Source organism: Rhinopithecus roxellana, chromosome 17 (genome assembly GCF_007565055.1).
Source record: "Rhinopithecus roxellana isolate Shanxi Qingling chromosome 17, ASM756505v1, whole genome shotgun sequence".
In the NCBI taxonomy this organism is placed as follows: Eukaryota; Metazoa; Chordata; class Mammalia; order Primates; family Cercopithecidae; genus Rhinopithecus; species Rhinopithecus roxellana.
The window spans coordinates 75461668-75479860 of record NC_044565.1 but is presented as its reverse complement, the minus strand read 5'-3'; the positions used below and the strand labels follow the sequence as shown (position 1 = coordinate 75479860).

The 18193-nt window shown below is 41.5% G+C and overlaps 1 protein-coding gene across 1 annotated transcript in view; it reads right to left on the bottom strand.

Annotated features, from left to right (window-relative positions):
• RASGRP3 (RAS guanyl releasing protein 3) overlaps positions 1-5580 on the bottom strand; it is a 130475-nt gene extending 124895 nt beyond the window's left edge. Inside the window, exon 1 of the mRNA XM_030921282.1 lies at positions 5388-5580. The gene's annotated coding sequence lies outside the window, so the exon portion shown is untranslated. The remainder of the gene's footprint in view (positions 1-5387) is intronic.
• Positions 5581-18193: the final 12613 nt, after the last annotated feature.

The following is an 18193-nucleotide window of genomic DNA, read 5'->3' as shown; positions in this document are numbered from 1 at the left end:
GAAAGTTTAAGATAAATCTAAAACCTATCTAAAACTAGTCTATTCAAAATGCCTTTCAGGCCAACAAGCTCTAAGGGTGTATATATAATTTCACGAAGTCTTCTTCCAGAATTTCTAGCACAACTAGCCTCCAGCCCATGTAAGAGCCCAAAGATGATTTTGCGAACTCTTGATGATGCTGTTTAGGGATTCCTGAGGAACTTGCTTCTAGTGCCTGGCTCTGTGGTCTCTGGGCTGAACGTTGTTATCTGGTGTTGCCACTAGAGAGCAGCCAGGGACAAGGAGAGGAGGTTGACACCCTTGGTCTTGTTTTCTCTCCAGCATAACCTTTTTCTAAAAATTGCACGACCTCATTTATATGTGGAATATTTTTTAAACCCTAAAACACAGAGATACGTGATGAAACAGTGGTCACTAAGGGTGGCGGGGGGGAGGGAAATAGGGACACATAGGTCAAAGGATACAAAATAGCAGGCACTAAAGAACAAGTTTGGAGGTTGGGTGCCATGGCTCATGCCTGTAATCTCAGCACTTCGGGAGGCCGAGGCAGGCGAATCACTTGAGGTCAGGAGTTCAAGACCAACTTGGCAACATGGTGAAACCCTGTTTCTACTAAAAAATACAAAAATTAGTGGGTGCAATGGTGTGTTCCTACAGTCCCAGTTATTTGCGAGGCTGAGACACAAGGATCACTCGAGCCCTGGAGGTGGAGGCTGCAGCAAGCCGAGGTTGTGCCACTGCACTCCAGCCTGGGTGACAGAAGGGGACCCTGTCTTGAAGGAAAGAAAAAAATAAAAAAAAAAAACCACAGGTTTGGAGGGTTTGGAGATCTATTGTCCAACCTCAAGATGAAATTTAATAAAATTGTATTAGGGATTTTTGTAAAATAAGTATGTTTTAGCCACACATGTCACACAAAGAGGTAACTATATGAGATTATAGACTCTTCTTCATCATAATCTTTATTTCACCAGATAACCAAGGGAAAATTTAAAATGAGCCACTAAGGGGAACAACAATTCAGGAGATTAATAAATAAGGAGAACCTCTGAGTATAAACGATTTCCATTTTCTCAGAGAGAATAACCAAAAGATGGAGAATTCTATGAGGGCCACCAAAGTTTGGAACAATAGAAGACCTGGAATCTGGCTAAAAACTGGGTTCTAGCGTGAGCAATTGGTACCCTTAGCTCTTTGCAGATGGAGAAAGTGAATCTAGAGCCAGAGGCTCAACATTCTGTATATGAGTCCCAGTTGTGAGGGCTTTGGCTCCTACACACGGTGGTTCCATTTTCCATCTGCCTCTCATTAATGATCATGGACACGTTACTTAATCTCTCTGACCTCACTTTTCTCAACTACAAAATGTGGCTGGCAATAGAACCTGCCGATAGATGACTGCAAAGGCAAAAGGAGATAATGGAGATAAAAGGCTTGACATAGAGTAAGTGTTCAATAAATGTTGGCCATTTTTGTTTCCAGTTCTTACCTCCTTCCTAAGCTGTTTTCCATTCTCAGCTGTTCGCTTACTATTTCTGACTATTCCATCATTTCCTCAAATTTCCTATGTTTGAAACCAAAATCCTCATCCCTCTCACTAACTCCCTGACCTGCTGCTGTCTCTTTGACCATTTTTTTGAATGGAGCCATAAAACATAACATCCTCTTGAACACATTCTCTCCTCCTATAACCATACCCAATTAGTTTACAAAACACATAAATTTGTTCTCAGATTTGTCTCCATTGGGCTTCTCTCTCTCTGTTTTCATCAGAACCCAGACCTCAGTGCCCTGATCTCTTCCCCAGCAAGTTCTGCCTCCAACCGGCAGATTTTATGCATGCCACTTCCCTTTTCAGAACTTCTCATTGGCCCCAGGTGTCTTTAAATTCCTGACTCCTTAGTTCACCATTAAAGTCCCACCACCTTCTGAACCCAGCCTCCTCCAGGCACTTCTTTCCTGCTCCATAGGCTCATTCCCTCTGCTGCTGTCAAGCTGGCTGATTCTCAGTTCCCTTGAAGAGTTGCCAGATTTGGGAAATCAGAATACAGGGCCCCCAGCTAAGTGTGAATTTCCAATAAACAACAAATAATACTTTCGTATAAGTAGGTCCGATGCACTAGGTCTCATACACAGTCGTGCAGTAGGGCACACTTAGACTAAAAAAGTGTTTGTTGTTTATCTGAAATTCACATTGAACTGGGCATCCTGTATTTCATCTGGCAGCCCTATTCCTTGGGCGCAGGAAGGCCATTCCTGCCTCTGCTCATGCTCACAGCTCCATTCTTATCTTAGATGCCCTCATCTCCCTCTATCCATCAGATCTCCTCCTGCTCACCAAGATTCAGCTCAGCCTCAGGCCTCCATGAAGCCTGTCTGGATCAGGTCTTCCTTAGGTGGCACTCATTATCTACATCATTAATTTGGCTCCACATATAAGATGCCTTGTGTCCTGTATACTTCTCTTTTTCCAACTTAACTTGGAGTTTATCAAGGATAGAGATGATATTATAAGTTAGAAAACTTAATAAATAGGTGTGGTGCTGCTTGTAGACCTATAATACAGGATAAGACAGTAGGACAAAGGTCTCCAAAAGCCAACTGTCTGAATTTAAGGTGCCTGTATACACAAGAATCAACATACAATACCCCTCTACCCCATCCAGCATCAGGCCAGATGGCAGGTGGGTGTAGTTTCCCATCCGAAGGAGAAGGAGACCTTGGCATGCTTCTCCCACATCCCTCTTCAACACATCGCGCAAGTTCCACATTGTATTTGGTGACATCTAAATTTCTTGCTGCTTCACATGGTCTCTTCCTTCAGTAACCCGATTTTACTTGTATTTAAATGTGAAGGCCAGGGTTGGCTCTACTATGTAAACTGTAAACACATAGTGAATGTAGGAGTTTTTCTGGAAATAAGGCAATAAAGTTCTATGTAATTAATAAAAAAGCTTAAAAACTTGATAATTTTTTTCAAAATTAGCTCACTCTAACTTAAAATGTTCTCAGCAGCTTCTAGATACATCACAACAATCTGTAGAACTACTAAGCAATTCCAAGAACTGTATTTTAAATACCTGGCATTTCATGAATACTTTTTTTTGTTGTCGTTTATTTGGAGATGAGGTGTCACTCCATTGCCCGGGCTAGAGTGCAGTGGAGCTACCCCAGCTCACTGCAGCCTCCACCTCCCAGGTTCAAGTGATTCTTCTGCCTCAGCCTCCCAAGTAGCAGGGATTATAGGCATGTGCCACCACGCCCAGCTAATTTTGTATATTTAGTAGAGACAGGGTTTCACCATGTTAGCCAGGCTGATCTCAAACTCCCGACCTCAGGTGATCCACCCGCCCTGGTCTCCCAAAGTGCTGGGATTACAGGCATGAGCCACCATGCCCGGCCCATGAATACATTTATAAATCTATGGTCATCTGGAAACCAATGACCAGCAATGAGCCTTTTACAAATGAAAAAATATATTCTTGGAATAATACATCTAACTCATAATTTTATCTTTCTTTTTTTTTTTTTTTTTTTTTTTTTTTTTTGAGACGGAGTCTTGCTCTGCCGCCCAGGCTGGAGTGCAGTGGCCGGCTCTCAGCTCACTGCAAGCTCCGCCTCCCGGGTTCACGCCATTCTCCTGTCTCAGCCTCCCGAGTAGCTGGGACTACAGGCGCCCGCCTCGTCGCCCGGCTAGTTTTTTGTATTTTTTAGTAGAGACGGGGTTTCACCGTATTAGCCAGGATGGTCTCGATCTCCTGACCTCGTGATCCGCCCGTCTCGGCCTCCCAAAGTGCTGGGATTACAGGCTTGAGCCACCGCGCCCGGCCAATTTTATCTTTCTTAAACCTTACATACAATTAAAACAATTTCATTCTCATAATGTAAACATGTGAATGTGTCAAATGTGAACATTGTTTTGAAACTCTAAGGGAAGTAAGTTCAACATGATCAGAAATGAGAATTGCTGTAAGCAACATTGCTGTCATTAGAGCCATGTGGAGTGGCAATTAATTAAGTCACCTTAGATTCCACTCTGTGGAAGAGCTAAAGTGGACTCAGAACTGACTCTGCAGCACTGGAATGTCCTGAAAATAAATGCTGAGGGTTTATTTGTTTCTTCAGATCTATCACATTTATTCAGATTAATTTCATTTCCCTGTTTTATTTTTACCACTTAAGTTCAACTAAGAAATCATGCTCTTTCTATTCAAACATATTATACTTTCTAACAGTTTCCATGGAATTATAATTTTCTAATCAGTAAATAACCCTTAAATTCTCCCAGGAAAGAAGATGGCCAGTGGGATCCACACTGAGCCAGAGCCGAGTCCTGGCCTCCTGTGCCGGTTCTGGCTGGCTCTGCTTTTCTGGCTTCCAGCTTTGCTATCTTCTTGGGACAAATTCTAAACATCCCAATCTCAAGCAGGGATAGGGTGAAATAACAGCCACACATTTCCTTCTGTTCTTCCTTTTCAATAATCCACCAGAACCGTATTCCTTTGTTAAGTCATTGTGGTAACATTAATCAAGTTACTCCAAGACACAAATGTGGTTATTATCAGCAGCGGATGCAAATATGGTGCATCATTTAAACAAATATGCTTAATGGCAAAGAATGTTAAAAGAATTTGGAATGTCCCTAGAAGCTTTCCAAGTTTTTGTGGCAGCATCAACTGTTCTTGGATTTAATCCATTTCCTTTCGACCTTACCATTTCCAAACCCAGTGACATTTTTCAAGGCATTCAAAACAGAATGAACGAATGTTTGGAAATAATAATTTAAATCTACATAACTACTATGAACACTTTCTATCACTGGAAACTATTCAGTGCTGTTTTTTGTGGTTCTAGAAGATTCTCCATTGTCTGAAAAATCAATGTTCAAGAGAAAAAACCTGTATTAAAATTTTCTTATCTTCGCTTAATTTTAGGCAAAATTTAAATTTTATATGTAACTTTTATACAATTGTCCATTTCTGTTTGAAGGCCTATTTATTAAAGGTATTCTAAACTATTATTGATCAAAGAAATTGTAGGTGGATTATTAATCAGCAATTTGAAAAGGGCAGACAAGCAGACAAATGTCAAAAATATATTTTTAAAGGTGATCATCAATGAAATTATTTATACTATCTAAACCCCTGATAATAATGAAACTGAAGACAGTTCATAGAGACATTGTCAAGAAACGTTTTAAAATATTTATTGTAAAAAACTGAAGATGTCATAACTGAGGCTACATTTCTTCAGAGATATAAGCAAAGCATGTTGAAAAGTTACATGAAGATCGGACCTCAGATCATATCCATTGTCTGTGGCTAATATCCATAGTTCATGAAGTGCATTAAGACACAACAACAGACAGATTTTTAAATGACACTTACCTTAATTTGCAGAACTGCAAGAATGTTCATCCCTATAGTGAATCGTCTTTTTCTTTCCACTTCATCACCTCTAGCAAGTTTCTCTTCAACGTGCCTAAACACCTAGAATTCCTGTTCTCTCTTCTAAAATGCTGTCATCACCTCCATTGCCCAAATCCAGTTCAAAAGTGGGGAGGGAAAAAAATTGAAATTTGCAAGCTGTTTACGCCTAACAACAACATTGAAGCTGCTAAGCTTTGAGCTCAATGAATTAAAGGTTGTTTGGCTAAATGGCAGGCAGACTTCCTCCTATTCTTTCTGAACTTAGTTTTCCTGCCTCCAGTGGAGCTTTTTCCTTTCCTGGGCTATAAATAGGCTGGTCGTAAGAGTACTGAGGAAAGAAGAAGGCAGGAAATGTATTTGATTTCAGAAAGCAGCCTTAGGTGTATGAGTGCATGTGTGTTTCTTTCAAATGAGTACCAACAAACAAACTAAAGAAAATTTGGCCTCAAATAATTCAGCTTTGGTCTGTGCACCATAGTCAACGTTTTCTTTAAGTTCCTGTAGTCTCAGTTTTACTGTAAGTTGTCATATCCTATAGATACTTAAATATGGTTGATTCTTCAAAGTGGGAGTGTCACTCTGGAATGAAGGGACACTTTAATTTGTGACATACATATTTTTTGCTCTTTCAGATATTGTACTATGCATGCCATGCTTTAAAAACATTAATTTTAAAGAGAATTTTTAAAGCTGTTATTACTTAAGGTCCTTCATATAATTCTATTCGATGTCTATGTATTGATTTGTTATCTAACAGTCATCTGTTTATCTGTCACCTCCCTCCCTTACTCTGTCATTCTACACTTACTGTCTGTCAACAGTAAGTGTTTGCTTTAGCCACCCAGTGTTTGCTTTAGCTGCTCTTTACGTGGGTAACACTTTGAGAAGAAGCACGAGGAATTTCTCCATAGGAGGGCCTACTTAAAGAGTGGTCCAAGGACCGGCCTGGCACGGTGGCTCATGCCTATAATCCCAGCATTTTGGGAGACTGAGGTGGGCAGATCACGAGGTCAAGAGATCAAGACCATCCTGGCCAACATGGTGAAACCCCGACTCTACTAAAAATACAAAAATTAGCTGGGTGTGGGGGCATGCACCTGCAATCCCAGCTACTCGGGAGGCTGAGGCAGGAGAATGGCGTGAACCCGGGAGGCGGAGGTAGCAGTGGTCCGAGATGGTGCCACTGCACTCTAGTCTGGCAACAGAGTGAGACTCCGTCTCAAAAAAAAGAAAAGAAAAAAAGACAAAAAAGAGTGGTCCAAGAACCAGTAGCATCAGTAACCCTGGACCAGAATCTCTGGGGCTGGGGCTCAGGTAATTAACTTCAGGTGATTCCGATGCTTACTGAATAGGAGAAACACGGGTTCTACCTAATTACTTTGTGTGCATGTTTATTAATATCGCTTCGAAAAGGAATTTAAGACAGTAGATTTTTTTAATGTAAGAATCAGAAAATAATGTATGTGCTTTTTATGCTGGAGACCTCTATCTAGATGACTAGAAGAGTTTTTAGATCTAATGTTAAGAAGACACACTAATTTCCCAATTACTTGGAGAAGCTACCTAATGTGAGGCAAAAGCAGTAGAAAGAACAAAAGGATGATATTTAAGAGAGAGACAATAGCACTCACACACCGTGAATAGTCATCACACATATAGGTAAATTCAAAGCAAATTTTACCAACACGTATATCTGAAAATTATAAGCTGTCTGAAATAAGACAAAACCAAAGTAAACAGTGAAGAAATGAAGCTTCTAATGGAAATAAAATGTCCCAGCCCACTCCCCAACTTTTTTTTGTTTTTGAGACAGAGTCTTACTCTGTTGCCCAGGCTGAAGTGCAGTGACACGATGTTGGCTCACTCCAACCTCTGCCTCCCAGGTTCAAGCGATTCTCCTGCCTCAGCCTCCCAAGTAGCTGGGATTACAGGCATGTGCCACCACGCCCGGCTAATTTTTGTATTTTTAGTAGACATGGAATTTCACTATGTTGGCCAGGTTGGTCCTGAACTCCTGACCTCAGGTGATCCACCCACCTCGGCCTCCCCAAGTGCTAGAATTATAGGCGTGAGCCACTGCGCCTGGCCCCCAGCCCCTACTTTTGTTTAGCAATTTGATTATTGTTTTGAAACCCAGTCATTTATTGTCCATGCTTGGGTTTCATACTAGGCCTCCGTATAATAGAAGCAATAGGTTGAACAATGAGCTCAAGCCAGAGCTGATAAGGAAAAAGTAAGGGTGTCCAGACCCTAAGTACAGATGTGGAGGAAAAGGTTTCTTCCGAGAGAAAGAGAGAGACAGAACAGCAGGGAGAGAGAAAAAAAAAAGAGGGAGAGAGAGGAAAAAAAAGAAAAAGAGAGGTGAATGACTTCCTTGTAATAGCAGAAAGGAAGAAGGAAGTCTGTGGTGGTCAGGATATAACAGCTGCAGTGTATTGAAAGAGCTAGAAAGTACATGAGTTGACTTTGGCAAGAAAATGGCTGGCAATGGGGTAATATGTTTTTGGGAGCAAACCACGCTCCCATGTGAGAAGAATGAATGCTTCTAAGAAACTCCAAGTACATTTACCAGGCTTCTTTCATTGTTCTCTGGAAACATTCCTTCTATTTTTTTGTGGGGAAGTATTTTACTTGTCAAAAAGAACAACGTCACAGAACTCCCCGTATTGCCCATCTCTAGAAATGAATCATTCAAATGTCTACGGGAACAACAAGGCTCTGTATTCTTAATCTAAAATTAATGACAGACTCTCCCAAAAGGCATAGTGGGAAAAAGTCAAAGGCCTTGTTAGGAAAGATAATGTATGACATTCTTCAATTATTTTGGTTCTGTCAGTGGAGGAAAATAAGGTTTTTAAAACTGAAGTCACCTACAAAGTTTTCAATATATACGATATAGAGAAAACCTAAGCAAAAGTCCTCCAAGAAAATGCAAAAAAGAGTCTGCATATTATTGCTTAACTAAGATGAATGTACTTATGCATCTGAGCCTGTGTGTCCCGTAGGTATTTTTAATAGTAGCTTATCTTTGTCCCCAAAGCACAGAAGCTTTAGATAATGACCAAATTGTGGGCTATGAACGGTGTTCCTTTGACTTGAATTGTTGCATCATACTAATGAAAATAAGTCAAAACTGCTAGAATTACCACTCAAAAGAACACAGGTTAAGGAAGGCTCTCTAAATCACAGCAGGAATACTGAAAAGGTGGTTGAAAGTTAGGAAGGACTTCTACATATTAAAAATACAATGTAAGAGTTACTGACTCTTTGAAAGAGCTAGAAGACTTAGTAGGATAGAAATAAAGCTTTTCCATAATTTAAGTTGATTTGTGTTCATCAGTAGTTTATTTAGACTGATTCTCAGTCAACATAATGTTAAAGTTACCTTGCAAATTACAAAAATCTTGGCACAAATAAAACAGTATGCAATATCTCCCAAGAGAAGCCCAGCCTTGGTAAAGTTCAGTTGGAAAATCTAAACCAGACTGCCTTCCCTGCACTAGGCTTTGGTTTCTATTGGTATTCTGTCACTCTGCCATGCACCTAAAAATAAAACGGCACGAGTTTTTTGTGTAACAATAACAAAAAAGACAACTTGAGACTCCCCGATAATAAAGTCTAGAGCTCGTTCAGTTTTGTTGAAGCTAAAATCTGATGTCATAATAACTAAAGGAAATTCTAATTGGTGTTATGGTAAAAGTTTTCCTACTAATTCTGAAACACGGACTCTCATTTTGCTGTTTCTGCTGGTTGTATGTTCCTTTGGGAAATGCCTTTGGACTCAACTCTAAGGTTGTTTGTGAAGCTTTGGAGGAAAAGAAGAAGCAAAACCATCACTGGGAGTAAAATACACAGGAAACAAAACAGACCACGGTAGAGACAGCTCACAGCACCCATCTGAAGGCAAAAGGGACTGCCATGGGCGCCGAGAGCACGCACACCTAACTATTGGCGGATTGTGTGCAGTATTTGGAAGGAAGGAGGGAAGAAAGGAGGGGAGAGAACAGGGCAATGGAACTGATTTATCCAACAACGATTAAACTTTATCGTTTTGGCAGTCACTGTAGTTGAGTAAAAAGCCAAGCAGGGCCGGGCGCGGTGGCTCACGCCTGTAAAGCCAGCACTTTGGGAGGCCGAGGCGGGCAGATCACAAGGTCAGGAGATCGAGACCATCCTGGTTAACATGGTGAAACCCCATCTCTACTAAAACTACAAAAAAATTAGCCGGACGTGGTGGCGGGCACCTATAGTCCCAGCTACTTGGCAGGATGAGGCAGGAGAATGGCATGAAACCGGGAGACAGAGCTTGCAGTGAGTCGTGATAGCACCACTGCACTCCAGCCTGGGCGACAGAGCGAGGCTCCATCTCAAAAAAAAAAAAAAGCCAAGCAGTAAGTTGGTTACTGAATTAATAGTCTATACAAGTTCCTTGCTTATACAATAGATAAGTTTGAATTCACAATGGGGCCAATATACTCCATACTCCCCCGACACACATAATTATGCAATTGAGTTTATATTTAAGATTGGCAAGGTGAATACAGCCATCAGCTTTATAATTCTAACAAATTGTAGGGTGCAAATTCACACTGGTTAGATGAAGCAAGTTAAAAATAACTGAGTATTCAGAGTGACTAAGAAAATCTCTCTTCCTTGCTGCCACTGAAGAAGCCAGCTGCCTACGAAGATGAACACATGGTAAGGAACTGAGGGTAGCTTCCCTCCAACAGCCACCAAGAAACTGAAGCCCTTTAGTTTGACAGCCTGCAAGGAACTGAATGTTGCCAATAACCACATGAGCTTGGAAGCAGATCATTCCCCAGTCGAGCCTCAGATGACCAAAGTTCCAGCTAATACCTTCTTGCAGCCTTTTAAGACCATGAGGCAGTGACCCAGCTAATCCATGTCTGGCTAAGCCAGCTATAGGAGAGGAGCTCCTGTCAAGGTGATTTGCAGTCTTATGTAAGGTAATCATGTACATGTGATCCTGGACATGCAAGTCACCTTTGCTGCATTCAGTTGTCTAGAAGCAAGTCACAGGTCCTTCCTGTGATCGGGTGAGGGATCAGGGCTGTGACTACCAAGAGTGGGATCATGAGGGCCCCCTGTTGTCTGTCTGAAACAATGGATGACTGACCTAGAAAGAAGAAAGTAGACATCATACGGACCATCCTGGCTAACATGGTGAAACCCCGTCTCTACTAAAAATACAAAAATTCGCTGGGTGTGGTGGCGGGCACCTGTAGTCCCAGCTACTCGGGAGGCTGAGGCAGGAGAATGGCGTGAACCTGGGAGGCGGAGCTTGCAGTGAGCCGAGATCGTGCCACTGCACTCCAGCCTGGGTGACAGAGTAAGACTCTGTCTTAAATAAATAAATAAATAAATAAATAAATAAATAAATAAAATAAATGTTTTGAGACTCCATCTCAAAACAAACAAACGAAAAAGAAAGTAGACATCGTACACCAGGTGGTTACTAAAGGACAGTTAGGGACAGTGCTACCCAAAGGTAAAATAGACAAAACAACTTAATTTTTCCTCTTTCAAACCACTGGGAAGTGCATTTCCTTGAGAAAGATCAGGGCATCTCTCTACTGTTATGCACACTTGAGCAACTCAGGGACCTAAATGTCCTCATGCTGTGTCTTTGAGGTCCTTTCAGTGCTAAGCTTTTGTGACTTCAGACCTTCCTTTCTAAGCCTCTCAAGACATTTTGGAATGCCACAAATCCTGGCTGTATTCATACAAAGTGCTTTGATAACCAGTGTGTCACTGTTGATGTCTTTATAGAACAATACTGGGGAGAAAGAAAACATTTAATAGATCAGTCCTCTAGAGAAGTTAGAAGTCAAATCTATTAGGGTGCTGTCCTCTGATCCAAGTTTTGATTTTCCATTTAACTGTTTATATTTCTAAAGCATGATGTCATATAAAAAATACTCAAGACAAAACCATTATAAACTTCACTTTTTACAGGCAAATTTGGGGCTAAAAATTATGTTCTCTGTGGGGAGCAAACTACATTTCACATCCAAGTAATATTGAGTACATCAAGAAGTTACTTTGGCAGTGTAAACTCACACCCTCAGGGTTAGAAAGGGCTTTCAAAATCATCTTTTTAGCTACCCATCTGACAGGCAAATATCTTCCAGAACATGAAGAACAAATTATCTTATTATTTCTAAGTAGAAACTGATAGACTGTCATTATACTTCCTTGTGATGTCATAAACATAAATGACTCGATTAAAAATAAAATTATGAATTTAATCTATATAAGGCAAATCCAAATTGCTTGCTCACTAGATCAGTGAACTTTTTCTTCAGGCAAAACATTAAGTTCTAAAGTATATGGAATTTTAAACATATATTCACAGTTATTCTTCTGTGAACAGACTACACAATGACATTATAAATGTTCTCTAATACCTCATTAAGAACACAGATTAAAAGCTGTAAATCAGGTTGAAACTAGGAATGCTTAATTTCCATTTAGGGGCTGAAGAGGATGAAAAGTTTAAGAAGGAAATGACTTTTTAGAGCTATATGAGATCAGAGCATCTAAGAGTCTAGATTTAAAACACTAAGCACTAAAGTCACATTCTTGGAACGAGCATCATGTTAGAGCTCCTTAATATACAGCTTGCCCAAATGTCAAGTATTAATGTGCAATTAATTCTGAAAGAAACCACATGCTACAAATTGTATTTTATTTGGACAATGAGGCCTGCAAAATTCTTTTTTATAAACTGTATTTTTTCAACCTCATGTAAGTCCCTACTAAGTACAAAGCTCTGAACTTGAGCCATAAGAGAAGAAATAAAATTAAACATTTGGACTTTTCCTCCAAAAGAAGCATACTTTCTAAAGCAGAATTTCTCAAGTCATGGTCCAATGACAGCCTGTATAAGAGTAATGTAGAGAGGGCCTGGCACGGTGGCTCACGCCTGTAATCCCAGCACTTTGGGAGGCCAAGGCGGGTGGATCACGAGGTCAGGAGATCAAGACCATCCTGGCCAACATGGTGATACCCTGTCTCTACTAAAATACAAAAAATTAGCTGGGCGTGGTGGTGTGCACCTGTAATCCCAGCTACTTGGGAGGCTGAGGCAGAAGAATCACTGGAATCCAGGATGTGGAGGTTGCAGAGAGCCAAAATCGCTCCACTGTACTCCAGCCTAGGTGACAGAGCAAGACTCTTCTCAAGAAAAAAAAAAAAAAGAGTAATGTAGAGATGTTATTGAATGTGCAGATTTCTGAGCCTTGGCCCCAGAAGATTGCTAGTTTAGTAGGTCTAGGGTAAGCCTTGGAATATGCATTTATAATAAACCTGTGATTCTTATTGTACATTGAAGTTTGAGAGCCAATTATAAGGTGTCACTGGGGTGACCCAGAGGTCAAAACACACCTTTTAAACTAATACAATAGAGTACCTAAAAGAACAGGTTATGCAAGTATTAAGCAAATTCTGATTATAGCTGTAGCCAACATCAAGTTTCCATATTGGAATACATGTTATGGTGTAAACTTTCTTTAAAGTCTGTTCTAATTAGTCCTAATAGTAGCAAGTTTATTTTGAATTTCCTAGAAAAGGTCTGAATGGAGTGACCATTTCTTTTCCCGAGTGCATTAAAATTTTTATTTTGTATTTTAAAAATTGTGGTAAAATATACCTAACATAAAATGTACTATTTTACTCATTTCTAAGTGTACAGTTCAGTAGTGTTAAATATATTCACATTGTTGTGAAGCAGATCTCCGGGACTATTTTTTTCATCTTGTAAAACTGAAACTCAATATCCTTGAAAACAACAATTCCTCTTTTTTCCCTCCCAGTAGCTGCTGACAACCACCATTCTACTTTTTGTTTGTATGATGAATGGCCTGTTTAAAAAACCCAATACATGACAATGTGTCAGGTACGCAAAAAAGGAAGAAGAAGAACTGAGTCTCAACATCAAAATCAGGGGTTTGGTTTAAGAAATGAGATAATAGGCTGGGCGCGGTGGCTCATGCCTGTAATCCCAGCACTTTGGGAGGCCGAGGCGGGTAGATCACAAGGTCAGGAGATCAAGACCATCCTGGCTAACATGGTGAAACCCCGTCTCTACTAAAAATATAAAAAATTAGCCAGGTGTGGTGGTGGGCACCTGTAGTCCCAGCTACTCGGGAGGCTGAGGCAGGAGAATGGCGTAAACCCGGGAGGCAGAGCTTGCAGTGAGCCTAGATGGCGCCACTGCACTCCAGCCTGGGCAACAGAGCCAGACTCTGTCTCAAAAAAAAAAAGAATTCATATAGAAATATTTGGATCATCTGATCACCACCTTTTAACCAAATGTTATCATGTGATTTGAGAGAATAAATTTATGTAAGTAAATAGGTAGAGAACACATATGTACCCAGGAAATGAATCAGTGGAGAACTGTATGAACCAAAATATACAATATTTAGAAGAGAGAACAGTGAGGAAAGAAGCAAGGCAGACTTTGAAGAAAGTGCACCACAGCAGACAGTCCAACTCATATGAGTGCAGGACAATTTAATCTTAAAAAATGTCATCTGTCACATTAAATTAATGCTATTCATTTAAATATATTCATTTTACTGTTTCATTTGTATGTCATTGGTATTTGTTTTGTTTTGTACTTGCAAAAAGGAACAATGAACATAGAGAGTTCATGTTTTATGTTTGAATATATAAGTAACACAATAAAAAGGAACAGTTCAGCACTGGGAAGCCACAAGGAGAATTTTTAGGCTGAATGTTTGTAATGGAATGACTATGGTGCCCCAAAATTCATGTTCATCTACAACCTCAGAATGTAACTTTATTTGGAAATAGAATCTTTGCAGATGTAACTAGTTGAGGATCTGAAGGAAGAAGTTGTACTAGATTTAAGGTGGGACCTAAATCCAATTACTGCTGTTCTTATGAGAAGAGGAGACGGCACACGGACATACACAGAAAAGAAGGCCATGTGAAGACAAAGTAAGAGACTGGAGTGATGTGGCTACAATTCAAGGAACATCAAGGAATACCTGGAACCACCATAAGCTAGAAAGAGGCAAGGAAGGATTCTCCTGTGGGACCTTCAAAGGGAGTACAGTCCTGCCAACACCTTGATTTCCAACTTCTAGCCTTCAATATTGTGAGAACACATTTCTGCTGAGTTAAGGCATCCAGTTTGTGGTCATTTGTTCCCACTGCCCTAGCTCTATGGCAGTTCCTAACAACTACACAATCAAGGTTTACAGGTTGCCAAGAAAGAGATGTCCTCAGCTCTGTGGAAAGCAGGATGGGGTTTAGGGTCAGTTGACTCCCAGTAAAGCAGAATCTTCTTTTTATCCAGTAGGCCACACACCTATTATTTGTATATATTTTTTAAAGTATGAGCACGTGAAAAGCATTTGCAAGTGCAAGCACGGTATCATGCAGCTCCATGAGTTTTCACAGTATGCCACTCACTGGCATTCACAAAACTGCTGGGACAATGCAAAGGCCACACTCATTATCAGACACAGAGACACATCTATGACGTGGCTTTTCATTTATTGCCTCTGTCTTTGTTCAGGCTGTTATAATAAAATATCAAAATCTGGGTAGCTTATAAACAACAAAAATTTATTTTTCACACTCCTAGAGGTTGGGAAGGGGATGCCTACAGATTTGGTGTCTGGGGAGGGCCTGCTTTCTCATAAATGGAAGCTTCTTGCTGCAGCTTCATATGGTGGAAGGGACAGGGCAGTTCCTTGGGGCCTCTTTTATAAAGGCACTAATCCCATTCATGAGGGTAGAGGCTGCATGACCTCATCACGTCCCAAAGGCCCCACCTTCTTCTAATCCTATCACGTTGATGATTAGGTTTCAACATATGAATCTGAGGGAGACACAAACATTCAGACCATAGGGCACCTCAAGATCTAGACAATGTTCCCTGCCTTCTAAAGATACAATTTCATGTATCTTTGGACCAGGTGCCAAAGAGTAGTTATAGGCATCAGGGATAAGACAATGGATACAAGTGTGGAGAAGAATTCTCTGAGATGCAGTGGTTGGTTGGGAAGAGTTGGTGTTCTTATTCATTATAAAGAACATCGGTTCTTCCAGTGGGGAGGTGAAGAGTCTTATTAACAGTCAACACAAGTTGCATCAATGGAGTTGTGGAAGTCTTAGGCTCAAAAATCAAGCACACCCATTAGCAAAAACATGCATCCTAACTGCTGTGTAACATTGTGAGGATGCTCTCCTGATGCACATCATCTCTATGATGAAAGCCTCCTGGAAATCAGTGGTAAGGATCTCAAGGTTGATAAGGAGCAGGAATGTGGTAAGGATCTCAGGTTGAGGTTGATAAGGAGCAGGAAAGGCAGGGAGGTATATGGAGGTCTGAGTCTGTATGTTTGCTAATAGGTTATTGGGCTTCTTTAGCCATGGCTTGATTTTTTTTTTTTTTTTTTTTTTTTTTTTGAGGCGGAGTCTCGCTCTGCCGCCCAGGCTGGAGTGCAGTGGCCGGATCTCAGCTCACTGCAAGCTCCGCCTCCCAGGTTTACGCCATTCTCCTGCCTCAGCCTCCCGAGTAGCTGGGACTACAGGCGCCCGCCACCTCGCCCGGCTAGTTTTTTGTATTTTTTAGTAGAGACGGGGTTTCACCGTGTTAGCCAGGATGGTCTCGATCTCCCGACCTCGTGATCCGCCCGTCTCGGCCTCCCAAAGTGCTGGGATTACAGGCTTGAGCCACCGCGCCCGGCCTTTTTTTTTTTTTTTTTTTTGAGACGGAGTCTTACTCTGTCACCCAGGCTGGAGTGCAGTGGTGTGATCTCGGCTCACTACAACCTCCGCCTCCCAGGTTGGAGCTATTCTCCTGCCTCAGCCTCCCACGTAGCTGGGATTACAGGCATGCATCACCACGCCTGGCTTATTTTTGTACTTTTAGTAGAGATGGGGTTTCCCCATGTTGGCCAGGCTGGTCTCAAACTCCTAACCTCAGGTGATTTGCCCGCCTTGGCCTCCCAAAGTGCTGGGATTACAGGAGTGAGCTACCATACCCGGCCACCATGGCTTGATTTTTAAAACATCATAGTGGCCCAAATAATGGCACCAATAGGTGACCTGAGTAGGCATTTACCACCCATGACATCCACTAACCTCCATCCCTGAAGTTATCCCAAATAAACATGCACTTGAAGTAAGATAGAATTTGTGTTACACAAAAGCAGCTTCCAGGCAAACTCCCTAGCTCCTCTTCCCAACCCAGTTGTTACTCCCAAGCTATATACAGAAATCTGGTCCTACCACTCATGCCTCTACTTCTATCATGGCTCAAACCTGTAGGAAGGCACCAGTTGCTCTGACTTTCATGGGTGGAGCCTGACCAGCCTCATTTTCCCAGTAGTGGATGTTTGCTGCTCAGGCCAGACCCCATATTTGATGTGATATACCCCAGTATAATATGGGGACTGTTATGTGCCTTCCTGGAGGTGCCAGCAGAGCGTGGTGACTATAACCAGCTGCAGTGGCTTGCGGTCTGCCCCAGAGCTTTGTAGATTTCACATGGAAATTAACTCTTCAGGCAACAATCCTAAAAGGTCTTCCTGGGACCAGTGAGGAAGCACTGATGATTCTATCTCTGATTCTGGACCAACATGAGGACTGTAGTGTCCAGGCTGAATGTCCTTTCTTTCTGTTGTTTTACATATTATGTATAGGAAGTAGAGCATGCCACATAGTATAGTCAGGAATTCTGCCTGTTTGAAAGAGTGTAATTCTAGATATGAGAAAAACAATGCTTCGGAGTTTCCCACAAACCCTAAGCCAGAGGTGCTGCGTGTGGTTTTCAAAGTGCTTGCAAATTCTTTGACACTCTTCTCATCAAATGGTAGAGTTTATATTCCCTTCTCTTGAACTTGGGTGGGCTTTTGTAACTGCCTTGATGAACAGAATGTGGCAGAAGTGAGGATAATTCTGAGTGAAGTTAGACATACAGCTTGTCCTGGCGTCTTTGGAGAGAACTGCTCTGGGAAGCATGGGCTTCCATGCACAAATCAAGATACTCTGCAAAGGACCACTTGGAGAGTCTAAATAAGTAGACAGAGGGATGCCTAAGGAGCCCCAGTTGTTCCTATGCCCAGCTTCTTGAGTCTTCCCAGCCCAGCTGCCAGAGCTTTCAAGATGACCCCAGCCTCATCCACCATGTGATTACAGCCTCATGAGAGACCCCAACCCAGCTCAGCCAACCTGCTTCCTAATTTCTGATGCCCTGAAACCATAAAAGACAACAACTGATTGTTCTTGTTTCAAGACTTTACGATTTAGGGTCATCTGTTACGCAACATTCAATAACCAGACCACAGCCTGAGTAAATGAAACTGCTGAAGAAAGCCCAAGAGAAACTCGGAATTACCTCCAAATTTCTCTGAAGAAAGGAGTCGAGGTAAGGAAAAGATCCTGCAGCTGCTTGTAAGGCAGATCATCTGTGCTCACCATGTGGCAATAGCAAGGTGGCCTCCTGCTTGAAGAGCACTGTAGTTTACTCATTCGGTAATGTGGAATCAGGAATGGAAAGTGATAGTAACAATTTGCTTACAATTGCCAGGGCAAGGGCAGAGACTTGGAGAACACTGTGGGAAATGAATAGTAAATATGTCATTCTCTAACTGGAGGCAGCAGTGGGAAGTAAGTAGCTGGGGAGGAGTGGGAGCTGGTTAAGGTCAGAATCAGAATTGGTTTACAATGGACCAGAATAAGAGTAAGGCTGTACAGCATTA